A 16,154-nucleotide genomic window follows, 5' to 3' on the forward strand; every position below is an offset into this window, starting at 1 on the left:
CACATATTACTATCACTATATTCTGTACCCTGAGGGGCTAGGTGCGTCAGGGTCATTATATATATATATATATATATATATATATATATATATACGCCTACTAGTGTCTGGCACCTAAAAATGAGTATGTGCACAGTGATAATAAAAGGTAGCAACTTAGCTTATTAAAACAACTTCAGGCTGATGACTCTTATAGGCCCTACACACTGGCCGATTTTCTGAAAGATATGAACGATCTCGTTCATAGATGAACGAGAACTCGTTCATATCTTTCAGTGTGGAGACTCCAGCGATGAACGATGCGCGGCCCCGCGCTCGTTCATCGCTGGTCTCCCGTCGGCTGTGCATATAGGCCAATATGGACGATCTCGTCCATATTTGCCTGCACTTCAATGCAGCCGCGTGACGGGGGGAGTGAAGAAACTTCACTCCCCCCGTCACTGCCCCCCGCCGCTGGGTCGCTCGTCGGACGTTTCGGCCGTCGGGCACCTCGGCGGCGCATCGTCAAATGAGTAGGGCCCCTACGATGCGTAAACATGTAAATTAAGAGGAAAACAACATTCTGATCAAGGCTCCCTCTCAGGACCAATTGATCTGGGATGCTCAGATCACTCATCAGTTTCTGATTCAGCACAGCTGGATCATGAGCTTCAAGAGACCCTATCTGCAACCAATTCAGAGGATTCAATTCCTGGGCTTCATTTTAGATACAATACAAATGAAGGTGTTTCTCCCTGAAGACAAGATGCGAGACATCAAAGAAATGGTATGTCAGGCTCTACAGAACCAGACTGTTTCCCTGCATCTTTGTGTACGGCTTCTAGGGAAGATGGTAGCATCTTACGAAGCGATCCAATACGGCAGACTGCATTCTAAACCCTTTCAGCTAAATCTAATTTCTCATGGGGCAGGCATGCATTTTTTCTTCACCGAAGAATCGCTTGTCGCCCTAAGCCAGGGCCTCGTTAATCTGGTGGTCGGTTCACAAGAATATAACGGCGGGAAAGAGGTTTGGAATCTGGGACTGGAAGGTTTTGACAACAGATGCCAGTCTCAGAGGATGGGGAGCAGTACTGGTCAACCATCAGTTTCAGGGAAGATGGACGCCACAGGAGAGCAGTCTTCCAATAAATGTACTGGAACTAAGAACCATTTACAATGCGCTTCTTCTAGCAGAAGACCTAGTATGGGCTCAACATGAGAATACAGTCGGACAATGTGACGGCGACAGCATACATAAACAGTCAGGGAGGAACAAGAAGCCGCATAGCTTTAAAGGAGGCCACAAAGATTCTGTCTTGGACAGAAAAGCGCAACATAATTCTGTCTGCAGTCTTCATTCCATTAATGTACAATTGGGAAGCAGACTTCCGCAGTCGTCAGGATATGCATCCAGAGGAGTGGTGTCTACACCCCAAGGTATTTGAGGTGGTAGTACGATGGTAGGCTCTACCGCAGATAGATCGGATGGCCTCTCGGCACAACCATCAGCTGCCAAGATATGTGTCCAGGAAGCGGGATCTAGCAGCAGTGGCAGTGGACACGCTGGCAATTCCCTGGACCTACGGACTAGTGTACAGCTTTCCGCCATAGCGTTAAAGAAGGTCAAGCGGGAAAGAGCGTGGGTGATTTTAATAGCTCTAGATTAGCCTTGCATAAGTTGGTACTTGGACCTGAGGGGTCTCCTGGCGGAAGATCCTTGGAGACTGCCACAGAGGGAGGACCTATGGTCACAGGGCCCGTTCCTTCACCCAGATCTGAACCGTCTGCGTTTGATGGCATGGTTATTAAGCCCAGGATACTAAGAGACAGAGGTATTCCGAAATCGGCTATTCCTACCATGTTAGCTGCAAGGAAACCAGTCACTGCAGCACACAACTATAGAAAACTGTAAGAAGTACATGGGCTAGTGCCAATCTACGGGTTGGAATCCCAGAGAATTCCACCTTTCTAGGTTCCTGAAGCTTCTACAAAATGGTTTGGATAGTGGTTTGCGATAGGGATCCTTGAAGGTCCAGGTCTCAGCCCTCTCAATCTTTTCAGCAACATCTGGCGTCCTTGCAAGAGGTCCAGACATTTTTGCAAGGCGTGTTGAGAATACAACCACCTTTTTGTTCTCCCACGGCTCCGTGGGATCTAAAGTTGGTGTTAGAATTTTTATGTTCGGCAGTTTTTGAGCCTTTGGAAAAAGCAGATCTGAAATACTTGAGCTGGCAGGTAGTCCTGCACCTAGCTTTAGCATCAGCAAGGAGGGTCTCAGAGTTAGGGGCTCTGTCGTGTAGAAGTCTTTTCCTAGTTTTTCATAAAGTTAGAGCGGAGCTCCGTACAAATTCTGAGTTTTTACCTGAGGTGGTTTCCAGTTGCCACATAAACCAACTGATTGTGGTCCCTTCCTTCCAGGGTTTGGCAGCCGGGTATTTGGCCTTGGATGTGGTCAGAACCTTACGGGTATACGTAAAGGCTACAAATCCCATTAGGAAGTCAGAAGTTTCGTTTGTCTTGTATGATGGCCCCAGGAAGGGCTGGCCGGCTTCAAAACAAACTTTGTCCAGATGGATACGACTAACTATAACGCAGGCATATCTCTCTAGTAGTCAGAGTTCCATTTCAGGTAGGGGATCATACCACCAGATCAGGGGGTGCTTCATGGACTGTGGCTAGAGGAGCCTCCACTACCCAAACTTTGCAGAGCTGCAACGTGGTCATCTGCACACACGTTCACTCGCTTCTACAGGTTTGATACGTTTGCATCTACAGATGCAAGGTTTGGTCAGTCTGTTCTTCAGGCTTCGGACAGCACTCCCGCCCGTGGGAGTATCTTTGGGACGTCCCCAGCTGTCTGAGTACTCTCCAGTGTCCCCTAGTAGATGAAAGAGAAAAGAGGATTTTGGTACTTACCGATAAATCCATTTCTCTGAATCCACTCGGGGACACTGGACACCCGCTTCGGTGCTGTCAGCCTGCGTGTTATTGTTAAATTTAGTCCAGTTTGGTTATTATGTTCATAGTTCTTGGTGGTTGTTTGACGTGTTGGTACGGTTGGTTCCTTCCCATATGGCATTGATTTTTCATGTTCCCTCTTCTCTCCATCAATTTTTCAAACCGGAGGGATTAGGGGGTGTGAAGGAGCCAGCTGTGCATAATTTTTTTTAATTATATTATGCTACCTCCGGTCTGCATCCCTTCGCACTCAGCTGTCTGAGTACTCTCCAGTGTCCCCGAGTGGATTCAGATAAATGGATTTATCGGTAAGTACCAAAATCCTCTTTTTGCCTTGTAAAATGATTGCCAATTTAAAAACACAGGGGTTCTCGTACAAACTCTTACACCTTTGGCTTCTTGCACCATACTGGCAAATTCAAATGACATACTTCTCCAAACTACCAATATTTTAGTGGGTCTTAAGTTATAGGGTAAGGCATTACTAAGCAATTAAGTTTTCATATAACAACAATTTCTTAACAGACCAGTGTAAAAAATAAATAAAACAAAAACGTGTGATGCACAAGACTTTATGTTCACTTTCTGGAGAATCACCCTATTACATTTAGCCCCAAATTTATTTTAATTTTATGGGCATTACATAAAAGGGTTATAGGATGTTGTTGCAGCAGTAAGACTTGCGCCAGAACACTGTTCATCATGCAGAATTGCTTATTATACATAATATCTCTATTATTGAAAAGAATGTGAGCAACCATGTTGCTTACATGACCAGTGCCCCCTTGTGGTAAATGGTTTGGCCAAACTTTATGCTCCAGTTGCATTTGTTTCCAGAGATTGTTTTTATTGATTTGATACTTTGGAGCAGCAAAGAGCAGATGAACTTGCCCAAGATAAATGTTGTGGCAGGAAAACTGTGCGTAAGCACAGCATATAATGTAAGCAAGTCCTTTGAAGTAATTTCCATGGATGATGAGAGGGAAACGCATGGTAAAGAAAGGAGAACAAATATGTAACCCATAGTTTTATTAGTGTCTATAATTAATGTATCTACTACTTTGGTGGTCAAATGTTATGGGTTGAGAGCATGAACATATAGGGCCCCCCTGTACATTATCCAGATCTTTGCCTCTTACCTTTAGTGGTCTGAACTTACTCTTTGGATTCAAAGTATCTCATCATCCAGTTCATTTTTTTTTTTATATTGTTCTAGAGGTTGCACTTGGCTATCTGCTTCTAGGCACAGTCCATACAGAAGGTTTTCTTGTAATTATGGGGTAATTCTCTATTACAAACTCCACAAATATGTTAATGTTTTTACGTAGTTTGACTTCGCTCTACAGTCTTAAGAGTACTGGACTGCAAGTGCTTAGGCTTATTGGGGGGCAGGTCCTGTCTCCCTACATCATGCTGTGTCACTCTTTGGTTCCATAGAACCTGGTGAAATGGTAAACCTGCCCTCTCCACCCACTGCTTGTCCTCATGATGCCAGCTGCATGGTCTACTAAGGATATAGCCAGAATACAGACGCCTGTATCCTCACATTGATTGATATGCCTATGCCGGAATCGCCATCGAGGGCTGCCGGGACACCGCACTGGTAAGCCACATGGGGGAGGAGGTTAGGGTTAGGCTGCGGGAAGGGGAGGTTAGGGTTAGGCTGCGGGAAGGGGAGGTTAGGCTGCGGGAAAGGAAGGTTAGGGTTAGGCTGCGGGAAGGGGAGGTTAGGGTTAGGCTGCGGGAAGGGGAGGTTAGGGTTAGGCTGCGGGAAGGGGAGGTTAGGGTTAGGCTGCGGGAAGGGGAGGTTAGGGTTAGGCTGCGGGAAGGGGAGGTTAGGGTTAGGCTGCGGGAAGGGGAGGTTAGGGTAAGGTTAGGGTTAGGCTGCGGGAAGGGGAGGTTAAGGTAAGGTTAGGGTCAGGCTGCAGGTTACGGGTTAAGGGATCAGTTACCTTACTTCATAGTAGCTATCGGGATCTTACATGCCAGGATGCCACTATCAGGATTTTGACAGCCGCCATTCCAAGCGCCGGTATCTTGTATTGTATCTCGTCTGCTCCACAGTACGTTTCTCCTTTCTATGTCTTCTGCCTGTGAAGCCACCCTTTGTCATGGGGAAAATGCCAAAGGAAGTGGAACAGGAACGATCTAATTCCAGGACTTGGTATACCCACTACAGAACAAACAACAAAACACTGACTCCTAACTTCCTTGACTGTAGATATAGGAAATACTAGAGACGCCTGAAATTTTTCGGGTTTTGTGTTTTGGTTTTGGGTTCGGTTCCGCGGCCGTGTTTTGGGTTCGACCGCGTTTTGGCAAAACCTCACCGAATTTTTTTTGTCGGATTCGGGTGTGTTTTGGATTCGGGTGTTTTTTTAAAAAAACACTAAAAAAACAGCTTAAATCATAGAATTTGGGGGTCATTTTGATCCCATATTATTATTAACCTCAAAAACCATAATTTCCACTCATTTTCAGTCTATTCTGAATACCTCACACCTCACAATATTATTTTTAGTCCTAAAATTTGCACCAAGGTCGCTGGATGACTAAGCTAAGCGACACTAGTGGCCGACACAAACACCTGGCCCATCTAGGAGTGGCACTGCAGTGTCACGCAGGATGTCCCTTCCAAAAAAACCTCCCCAATCAGCACATGACGCAAAGAAAAAAAGAGGCGCAATGAGGTAGCTGACTGTGTGAGTAAGATAAGCGACCCTAGTGGCCGACACAAACACCGGGCCCATTTAGGAGTGGCACTGCAGTGTCACGCAGGATGTCCCTTCCAAAAAACCCTCCCCAATCAGCACATGACGCAAAGAAAAAAAGAGGCGCAATGAGGTAGCTGACTGTGTGAGTAAGATTAGCGACCCTAGTGGCCGACACAAACACCGGGCCCATTTAGGAGTGGCACTGCAGTGTCACGCAGGATGTCCCTTCCAAAAAACCCTCCCCAATCAGCACATGACGCAAAGAAAATAGGGATTTTTGTTTACTTACCGTAAAATCTCTTTCTCTGATTCCATCTGGGGGACGCTGCGCCATTACTTGTGGGTTAGAGGTGTGTGGTTGTGGAGTTTGGCACAGAACTATTAAAACCTGACTCCTCCCCCCTCTAACCCCTCCCATCTCCTTCCTGCCTAGCCAGCACCTCAGTTAACGTTTAGCCAAGCCAAAGGAGATAGACCGAAAACAATTAACTGGTTAAACCAGACAACATATGGGAGGGATCGCAGCGTCCCCCAGATGGAATCAGAGAAAGAGATTTTACGGTAAGTAAACAAAAATCCCTATTTCTCTTTCATCCATCTGGGGGACGCTGCGCCATTACTTGTGGGATTTTCCAAAGCAAGCAAATGAGAGGAGGGAGACATAGACGGCATAGCCGTCCGCCAATTTTGACGCCCAACAGGGGCAGTCTCCAAACCGAAAGTGTGAGAACGGTAAAACCTTTTTAAAAAGTATGCACAGACAACCAGGTCGCCGCCCTACACGACTGCTCAATAGACGCAGCCCCGCGAACATCTCAAGAAGCTCCAATAGCTGGAGTCGAAGGAGCTTGAATCGAGTCAGGAACTGAAACATTAGAAGACTCTGTGATGGTCGTAGTTACCCAACGAGTCACTGTGTACTTGGAATCCGGCCAATCTCATTTGGACGCAGCCATTAAAAACCAACAATGCATTCGTACGACGGATAGAATTCGTACGAGATAAATAAATCCGTAAGGCCCTAAGCACATCTAAGAGAGCCAATAGGAATCCTCCCCGGAAGGAGGAGGAGTAAACGCTGGAAGGACAATGTCCTGATTTTGATGAAACGCTGACACAACCTTCGGAAGGAAGGAAGGTTTTGTTCGCAGAACCACCCGATCATCATGAAAATCCAACAAGGGTGGTCTGCAAGAAAGAGCTGCCAATTTAGATGCTCATCTTTTGGAGGAAATTGTCAATCGGAAGACATTGAACGTTATATACCGCAATTGTACCGATTCCAAAGGTTGAAATGGAGGTTTCTAAAAAAAAACGTAAGGACTAAGTTAAAGTCCCAGGGAGGAACAAAAAAAGGTGGCTGAATCCGAAGAACTCCCTGAAGGAACGTCTGAACTTCTGGAATGATAGCCAGTCTCCTATGAAGAAGAGTCGACCAAGTAGAAACTTGACCCCATTAGTGAAGAAGTCTGAGATTCTCATTGAGATCCTCCTGAATGCAGGATAACAGACGAGGAAACTCTAAACACATCCGGTGTTAAACCACGCTTTTCACACCAAGCAATGTAAATTCCAGAAGCCACCGGTTATCTAGCCAGAATCATCGTTTACTCAACAGGACGAGAAAAACCTTTTTCCCCTTAAAATATTGGATTCAAGAACCAAGCCGTCAAAGTCAGCCGACCCAACCTGTGTGGTGACATGGTCCTTGAATCATAAGATCTAGAGCAGAGGGGGTCGGGATGGTTCCTCGACGACCCTATTGTGCAGAAGAGTGTACCACTGTCATCGTGGCCCATCTGGGTCCACCAGAATGATTGGAAGACCTTCTCTCTGAACGCGTTGAAGCCGACGTGGAATCAGTGGAAATGGTGGAAACACATATCCCAGTTGAAAGTGCCACAGCGCCGTCAGTGCATTGATTAGAATTGCTTAAGGGTCCTGAGTACGCGACCCGTAGAGAGGAGGTTTATTGTTGAGACAAGACGCCGTCAGATCTACATCGGGCATCCCCCACCGGGCTACTAGAGTCAGAAACACCTCCTGGTGAAGCCCCCTCTCTCCCTTATGCACCGTGTGACGGCTTAAGAAAACCGCTTCCCAGGTCTCGACTCCTGGAATGTGAATCACGGATATAATCTGAACCCAATGTTTCGCCTAAAGTGAGAATCTGAGCGACCGCCTTCCTGGCGGTCCAGTTTCGAGTTCCTTTATTTAAGTAACTGTCGTGGCGTTGTCGGGCTGAACCCGGACTGGATTACCCTTTACCATGGTTTGAATCCGAAGGAGTGCCTACCGGACTGCCCTCAACTCCAAGATGTTGATCTGTAACTTAGACTCGACTGTTTCAGAACGTCTGAAAGTGAGGAGTCTGAAACACCGCCCCTCAACCTCTGAGGCTTGTGTCTGTGGTGACCATCCCCCAAGAGCAAATCGTGAACGGTACCCTTTTTGGTCAAATTGGGCTGTGAAGCCACCAGCGAAGCGATCGACGAGTCTTTACAGACAAGCGGATTAGCTGTAATTCGAGATGAGGTCCTGTCCGTGAGGAAGAAACGCTTTCTGGTTGGTGGCGTCGAATAAGAATCCCAGAAATATCATTTTCTGGGAAGGAAGTAAAGACGACTGTGGAAAAGTTATTATCCATCTGAATGACTATAGAGTCTCTATCGTGAGACGCAAGTTCTGGTGAAGGATTAACTCTGACAGTCCTGATGAAAAGATCATCTAAATACGGAGTAATGCTGACACCCTGGCAACGCAGAATTGTCACCACACGGCCCATGACCTTTGTGAATACCTGAGGAGCCGTGGATAGACCAAAGGGAAGAGAAACTGAAAATGGCAAGGACCGACTGCGTATCTCAGACAAGATTGACGACCTGTCCAAATAGGAACATGCAGGTAGACGTCCTCTACGTCCACTGAAGCCAAATATTCCCCTGGTTTCATGTAGCGATAATCGAATGGATGGATTCCATTCTGAACTTTTGGGTTGAGAGATATGGATTCAAACCCTTTTGGCCGAAACGGTTTGTCCACAAGAAAAAGACCTGAGTAAAATCCCGACCTCTCTGCTGAGAGGGAACTAGAAGAATCACTCCATTTAGTAAGAGAGTGGCTGTTGCATAAAGAAGAGCTCAACGTCTGGAGGGAGCGTTTTTGGAGAGGAGTGACGAACACACGATATGGGACTGGTTCCTCGAGATGTAACATATAATCTCTGGATATGACCTCCGTCACCCACAGATCTGGTTTTGACAGGAGCCACACTTCCTTGAACTGCCGTAACCGAGCCCGAACCGTCATTGATCCCTCCAGAGATCATTAACCGTCATGCAGTAGGTATGTCGGCAGGTTTACTGGCTGGTCTAAGAGCCGCCTGTGTTCCTCTACCTCTGAATGCCTCTCTTCGTGGGAACCTGGAGAAAGAACGAAAGGGATGGAAACTACCTCTGTCCTGTGTACGAAAGGACCGAAACCTCGTGGTCTTCGGTCTCTGAGGAGCAAATGGAAGAAAAGGGCTCTTGCCCCCTGTAGTCTCTGAATAATCTTCTGTAATTCCGACCCAAAAAGAACTCACCTTCAAAGGGTATCGCCGTCAAGTTCTGTTCCGAGTCAGAAACGGCATTCCCAAACCCGAAATCAAAGAGACCGTCTTGCTGTCACGGTCAAGGCAGAAATACAGGATGGTAGCGCAGTAGACTCTAACAAGGTCTCATTCTTCTAATTGAATGACTTCCGATGGATCGTGGGATTGCATTCAAGATACAACCTATGCCAGCCAGTCATCCGCGGCCATGAGGACCCAAATGCTAGCTATAATTGGGAGTAGAAAATTCCTGATAAAGATAACATAGATTTAATCATTGTTTCAATCTTCCTATCTGTAGGATCTTTTAACTAAAACGTACAAACCTCACAGTTTGGGCCATGGTGGGAATTGAACCCACGACCTCAGTGCTCTAAGGCAGCAATGCCAAGCATTACACCAGCAGTACTGCCCATGTACAAAAAGAATAACCGTAGCTTTTGTTAAATGTGAATAGGAGCGTCTACCTTTTGGGTTTCTCAACATCTTGTATCCCCCTTATATAAATTAAAATTTATTTTGGGGCTGGGACAGGAGAATCCGACTTAAGTCAGGGCTCTTTCAAATATCCGCAAAGTGTGAATACGGGGGAAAGACAGTAACTTGTCTTTTTGTGTTTTGAAAAAGGCAGAGGAAGAACCCGCCACCTCCGAACTCTGAATATTAAGAGTCTGACGGATGGCTTATATCAGAATCTAACACCTGAGCTAGTAGAAAAACTCCTCATCCTACTATCCCACTCTGGGTCTACTTCCCCATCCTCCAGTGGGAATGTTTCCAACTACTCCTCCGGAAAAGTTATAGCGGGCAACGGCTGCGGCCGTTTTGTAGCATAAGAACTGCCGGCAGAGTTAACAAATTTGTTTAGAGATTGAGCCCATATTTCGAGCCCATAGAGCTTCCACTGTAGCCATAGAGGCATAGACTGATCCGCGGAACTTTCCTGCTGGTCCGCCACAGATGCCCCAGAGCATGAAACACAGAGTACCTGCGTCCGGGCTTCCCTTTGCTAGCTATGATCCCCATAGTGAGCAGGAAAAAATAAACCACCGAGGCGGTCTTACCCTTTGTAGATTTCATAAGTAATTAATTAATTTATTTTCTTTTTTGAAACAGCAAATGCACTACAAATTAACAATAAACTCAGTAGAGTAGTCCAATACTTTGACATATACTGTTGTATATTGTAAATATACTATGAATCATACTGTGCATATTTTATATTGCAAAAATTACCTCCCCTAAAAGTATAGCATGACACAATGTAAATCTACAGTGAATTTATACTGTGTCCCAAAATATACTTGCTGTTAGGTGATCAGCATTTGTTGTGAGCGCTGCACGGTGTCCCCCGTACTGCCTCTGGAGAAGATGGCGGCCGGAGCCCTGCATACCTGGACGGGAGTGCGCGCGTGGTAGTGGAGGGCGGGAGTCCGTCCCTTCTTGAACAAGGAAGCGCCTGTCAGCTTCAGTAGGCGCGCTGCAGCCGAAAGTCTGCGGCTCTCGCGTGCCGCCACCCCAAGTTGTTCTGTTCAGGTAGCGAGCACAGCGTCCCCCTGTCACTGTAGATGGCGTCAGGCAAAGTGACGCGCGCGCGGGCAGAACAGAGCGGGAAGCCGTCCCTGCTCTCCTTACGCGACCAACCGGAAGTTCGGGCCGCCGCGCGTTGCTAAGTATAGCGACTGTTGCGGCGGCTTCTCCGGGATCCCCGTCCGTCCCCACAGCCCTTCAGACAGTACTGCGGCTGTATGGGTACAGGTCTCCGGCACAGCTCCCGCTGGCGGGCTTGCGCCGGGGGGGGGGGGGGGGAGGGGGGAGAGGTAAAGTAAAAATAATACTAAAATCAGTAAAATAAATAAATATTAATAAATAATAAAAACCGTTAGGGACAGCCCAATACTGCCAGTGACAGATTGTGGCTGTCCAGTACCTCTTTGATCTGTCGTTTTTTTGTGAATCAAAAGGCCCCAGTGACCAAGGTATGGTGGCCCTTTCTGACAGCATCCTTGTTCCATTTATACCTGTCACCTGTAAACAGGGACTAGGTATAGAAAAATAAAGAAAAAATAAATAAAAATTAGGAGAAATAAAAACTGTGTCTGTACTCCACAGGCACAAAACTAAAACTGAGGTGCTGGCTAGGCAGGAAGGAGATGGGAGGGGTTAGAGGGGGGAGGAGTCAGGTTTTAATAGTTCTGTGCCAAACTCCACAACCACACACCTCTAACCCACAAGTAATGGCGCAGCGTCCCCCAGATGGATGAGAGAGAAAAAAGAGGCGCAATGAGGTAGCTGACTGTGTGAGTAAGATTAGCGACCCTAGTGGCCGACACAAACACCGGGCCCATTTAGGAGTGGCACTGCAGTGTCACGCAGGATGTCCCTTCCAAAAAACCCTCCCCAATCAGCACATGACGCAAAGAAAAAAAGAGGCGCAATGAGGTAGCTGACTGTGTGAGTAAGATTAGCGACCCTAGTGGCCGACACAAACACCGGGCCCATTTAGGAGTGGCACTGCAGTGTCACGCAGGATGTCCCTTCCAAAAAACCCTCCCCAATCAGCACATGACGCAAAGAAAAAAAGAGGCGCAATGAGGTAGCTGACTGTGTGAGTAAGATTAGCGACCCTAGTGGCCGACACAAACACCGGGCCCATTTAGGAGTGGCACTGCAGTGTCACGCAGGATGTCCCTTCCAAAAAACCCTCCCCAATCAGCACATGACGCAAAGAAAAAAAGAGGCGCAATGAGGTAGCTGACTGTGTGAGTAAGATTAGCGACCCTAGTGGCCGACACAAACACCGGGCCCATTTAGGAGTGGCACTGCAGTGTCACGCAGGATGTCCCTTCCAAAAAACCCTCCCCAATCAGCACATGACGCAAAGAAAAAAAGAGGCGCAATGAGGTAGCTGACTGTGTGAGTAAGATTAGCGACCCTAGTGGCCGACACAAACACCGGGCCCATTTAGGAGTGGCACTGCAGTGTCACGCAGGATGTCCCTTCCAAAAAACCCTCCCCAATCAGCACATGACGCAAAGAAAAAAAGAGGCGCAATGAGGTAGCTGACTGTGTGAGTAAGATTAGCGACCCTAGTGGCCGACACAAACACCGGGCCCATTTAGGAGTGGCACTGCAGTGTCACGCAGGATGTCCCTTCCAAAAAACCCTCCCCAATCAGCACATGACGCAAAGAAAAAAAGAGGCGCAATGAGGTAGCTGACTGTGTGAGTAAGATTAGCGACCCTAGTGGCCGACACAAACACCGGGCCCATTTAGGAGTGGCACTGCAGTGTCACGCAGGATGTCCCTTCCAAAAAACCCTCCCCAATCAGCACATGACGCAAAGAAAAAAAGAGGCGCAATGAGGTAGCTGACTGTGTGAGTAAGATTAGCGACCCTAGTGGCCGACACAAACACCGGGCCCATTTAGGAGTGGCACTGCAGTGTCACGCAGGATGTCCCTTCCAAAAAACCCTCCCCAAACAGCACATGACGCAAAGAAAAATAAAAGAAAAAAGAGGTGCAAGATGGAATTGTCCTTGGGCCCTCCCACCCACCCACCCACCCTTATGTTGTATAAACAAAACAGGACATGCACACTTTAACCAACCCATCATTTCAGTGACAGGGTCTGCCACACGACTGTGACTGATATGACGGGTTGGTTTGGACCCCCCCCAAAAAAGAAGCAATTAATCTCTCCTTGCACAAACTGGCTCTACAGAGGCAAGATGTCCACCTCATCATCACCCTCCGATATATCACCGTGTACATCCCCCTCCTCACAGATTATCAATTCGTCCCCACTGGAATCCACCATCTCAGCTCCCTGTGTACTTTGTGGAGGCAATTGCTGCTGGTCAATGTCTCCGCGGAGGAATTGATTATAATTCATTTTAATGAACATCATCTTCTCCACATTTTCTGGATGTAACCTCGTACGCCGATTGCTGACAAGGTGAGCGGCGGCACTAAACACTCTTTCGGAGTACACACTTGTGGGAGGGCAACTTAGGTAGAATAAAGCCAGTTTGTGCAATGGCCTCCAAATTGCCTCTTTTTCCTGCCAGTATAAGTATGGACTGTGTGACGTGCCTACTTGGATGCGGTCACTCATATAATCCTCCACCATTCTTTCAATGGTGAGAGAATCATATGCAGTGACAGTAGACGACATGTCCGTAATCGTTGTCAGGTCCTTCAGTCCGGACCAGATGTCAGCATCAGCAGTCGCTCCAGACTGCCCTGCATCACCGCCAGCGGGTGGGCTCGGAATTCTGAGCCTTTTCCTCGCACCCCCAGTTGCGGGAGAATGTGAAGGAGGAGATGTTGACAGGTCGCGTTCCGCTTGACTTGACAATTTTCTCACCAGCAGGTCTTTCAACCCCAGCAGACTTGTGTCTGCCGGAAAGAGAGATCCAAGGTAGGCTTTAAATCTAGGATCGAGCACGGTGGCCAAAATGTAGTGCTCTGATTTCAACAGATTGACCACCCGTGAATCCTTGTTAAGCGAATTAAGGGCTCCATCCACAAGTCCCACATGCCTAGCGGAATCGCTCCGTGTTAGCTCCTCCTTCAATGTCTCCAGCTTCTTCTGCAAAAGCCTGATGAGGGGAATGACCTGACTCAGGCTGGCAGTGTCTGAACTGACTTCACGTGTGGCAAGTTCAAAGGGCATCAGAACCTTGCACAACGTTGAAATCATTCTCCACTGCGCTTGAGACAGGTGCATTCCACCTCCTATATCGTGCTCAATTGTATAGGCTTGAATGGCCTTTTGCTGCTCCTCCAACCTCTGAAGCATATAGAGGGTTGAATTCCACCTCGTTACCACTTCTTGCTTCAGATGATGGCAGGGCAGGTTCAGTCGTTTTTGGTGGTGCTCCAGTCTTCTGTACGTGGTGCCTGTACGCCGAAAGTGTCCCGCAATTTTTCTGGCCACCGACAGCATCTCTTGCACGCCCCTGTCGTTTTTTAAATAATTCTGCACCACCAAATTCAAGGTATGTGCAAAACATGGGACGTGCTGGAATTTGCCCATATTTAATGCACACACAATATTGCTGGCGTTGTCCGATGCCACAAATCCACAGGAGAGTCCAATTGGGGTAAGCCATTCCGCGATGATCTTCCTCAGTTGCCGTAAGAGGTTTTCAGCTGTGTGCGTATTCTGGAAACCGGTGATACAAAGCGTAGCCTGCCTAGGAAAGAGTTGGCGTTTGCGAGATGCTGCTACTGGTGCCGCCGCTGCTGTTCTTGCGGCGGGAGTCCATACATCTACCCAGTGGGCTGTCACAGTCATATAGTCCTGACCCTGCCCTGCTCCACTTGTCCACATGTCCGTGGTTAAGTGGACATTGGGTACAACTGCATTTTTTAGGACACTGGTGAGTCTTTTTCTGACGTCCGTGTACATTCTCGGTATCGCCTGCCTAGAGAAGTGGAACCTAGATGGTATTTGGTAACGGGGGCACACTGCCTCAATAAATTGTCTAGTTCCCTGTGAACTAACGGCGGATACCGGACGCACGTCTAACACCAACATAGTTGTCAAGGCCTCAGTTATCCGCTTTGCAGCAGGATGACTGCTGTGATATTTCATCTTCCTCGCAAAGGACTGTTGAACAGTCAATTGCTTACTGGAAGTAGTACAAGTGGGCTTACGACTTCCCCTCTGGGATGACCATCGACTCCCAGCAGCAACAACAGCAGCGCCAGCAGCAGTAGGCGTTACACGCAAGGATGCATCGGAGGAATCCCAGGCAGGAGAGGACTCGTCAGAATTGCCAGTGACATTGCCTGCAGGACTATTGGCATTCCTGGGGAAGGAGGAAATTGACACTGAGGGAGTTGGTGGGGTGGTTTGCGTGAGCTTGGTTACAAGAGGAAGGGATTTACTGGTCAGTGGACTGCTTCCGCTGTCACCCAAAGTTTTTGAACTTGTCACTGACTTATTATGAATGCGCTGCAGGTGACGTATAAGGGAGGATGTTCCGAGGTGGTTAACGTCCTTACCCCTACTTATTACAGCTTGACAAAGGGAACACACGGCTTGACACCTGTTGTCCGCATTTCTGTTGAAATAGTTCCACACCGAAGAGCTGATTTTTTTTGTATTTTCACCAGGCATGTCAACGGCCATATTCCTCCCACGGACAACAGGTGTCTCCCCGGGTGCCTGACTTAAACAAACCACCTCACCATCAGAATCCTCCTGGTCAATTTCCTCCCCAGCGCCAGCAACACCCATATCCTCCTCATCCTGGTGTACTTCAACACTGACATCTTCAATCTGACTATCAGGAACTGGACTGCGGGTGCTCCTTCCAGCACTTGCAGGGGGCGTGCAAATGGTGGAAGGCGCATGCTCTTCACGTCCAGTGTTGGGAAGGTCAGGCATCGCAACCGACACAATTGGACTCTCCTTGTGGATTTGGGATTTCGAAGAACGCACAGTTCTTTGCGGTGCTACTGCTTTTGCCAGCTTGAGTCTTTTCATTTTTCTAGCGAGAGGCTGAGTGCCTCCATCCTCATGTGAAGCTGAACCACTAGCCATGAACATAGGCCAGGGCCTCAGCCGTTCCTTGCCACTCCGTGTGGTAAATGGCATATTGGCAAGTTTACGCTTCTCCTCCGACAATTTTATTTTAGGTTTTGGAGTCCTTTTTTTACTGATATTTGGTGTTTTGGATTTGACATGCTCTGTACTATGACATTGGGCATCGGCCTTGGCAGACGACGTTGCTGGCATTTCATCGTCTCGGCCATGACTAGTGGCAGCAGCTTCAGCACGAGGTGGAAGTGGATCTTGATCTTTCCCTAATTTTGGAACCTCAACATTTTTGTTCTCCATATTTTAATAGGCACAACTAAAAGGCACCTCAGGTAAACAATGGAGATGGATGGAT

This window comes from Pseudophryne corroboree, chromosome 10 (genome assembly GCF_028390025.1).
Source record: "Pseudophryne corroboree isolate aPseCor3 chromosome 10, aPseCor3.hap2, whole genome shotgun sequence".
Classification (NCBI taxonomy): domain Eukaryota; kingdom Metazoa; phylum Chordata; class Amphibia; order Anura; family Myobatrachidae; genus Pseudophryne; species Pseudophryne corroboree.